At 28.9% G+C, this 1,140-nt stretch overlaps 1 non-coding gene across 1 annotated transcript; it reads left to right on the top strand.

Moving 5' to 3' along the window:
* The first annotated feature begins 582 nt into the window (after positions 1 to 582).
* Positions 583 to 655, top strand: TRNAA-UGC (transfer RNA alanine (anticodon UGC)). Its single transcript has one exon. It is a non-coding gene; the product is annotated as a tRNA-Ala (tRNA).
* The last annotated feature ends 485 nt before the right edge of the window (positions 656 to 1,140 follow it).

Raw genomic sequence — 1,140 nt, 5'->3', positions numbered from 1 at the left:
CTTGTTGAATGTATGTGGTTCCGGAACTCAAATTGAGTGATTTTTTAAGAGAATTATCTATGGTCACTCGATTTTTGAGTTATAAAATCAAATTGAGTGACTTTCTAAGAGAATTATCCATAGTTGAGTGACTGCGATATTTTCTCTCACAAACTCCTAGAAGGTTGTCTTTATACAAAAGTTTTGTTTTTCTCTATTTCGTTGGACAATTTTTTTGGAAAATGTTTTATATAAGAAAATAAATTTCTTTAAAGTGAGGAGAATAACTTTCCTAATGTGGTTGAGCAAAACAAGTTCTGTAATGGACATTACATATTTTATCTTTTCTCATAGTAGTACTTATCTTTTCCCACCCACACTCCTATCCTCTACCCCACCCCTATAAGCGTTTGCCTTAAATATATATATATAAAAAAATTAAGATGTATCTTTTACTTACGTATCAAACACTAAAACATAAGTAAGCATTCCACTTACTTTTGAGGAAGACATTTTTCCTTTCAAACCAAACATACCCTAAATGTTCGTATAAAAATGTAAACAAAGATACTAAATGTTATTTATATGATGAGTGAGTACACTGGGGATGTAGCTCAAATGGTAGAGCGCTCGCTTTGCATGCGAGAGGCACGGGGTTCGATCCCCCGCATCTCCATAATTCATAATTTTTTTTAGGCTGTGATAAATTATATTGTGTTGCCAGTAGGGCATATCTAAAGGAGTTCGAGGGTGTTCACTCGAACTCTCTTGGCGAAAAATTATATTTTAGGTCTATATATAATGTTCGAATGCCCTAAACACAAAATTAGATGTTGATTTAGAAAGTAAAAAAATTATCTTAATATTTCAAATTCAAATTCAAATCCCAAGCACAGATTCTCCGAATTGAAACCACATTAAAATCGAAAGAAACTTATATGTGTCTCAATGATACTTCCAAATCAACATAATTTTTTTTAAAAAGAAAATAATATATATATAATCAACATAAATTTTTTTAAAAGAAAATAATATAATATATATATATATATATAAATAATAAAGTATTAAAAGGGATAATATTAACTAGAAATTTAACATTAAGGATAATTAGGATCTAATAGGAAAAGGAGGACAAATATAATTTTAAATCAATTTCAT

Source organism: Solanum tuberosum, unplaced genomic scaffold (genome assembly GCF_000226075.1).
Source record: "Solanum tuberosum cultivar DM 1-3 516 R44 unplaced genomic scaffold, SolTub_3.0 scf00160, whole genome shotgun sequence".
NCBI classification, from domain to species: domain Eukaryota; kingdom Viridiplantae; phylum Streptophyta; class Magnoliopsida; order Solanales; family Solanaceae; genus Solanum; species Solanum tuberosum.
Note: the sequence above shows the minus strand (reverse complement) of the source record. Positions and strands in the feature narration are given on the sequence as shown.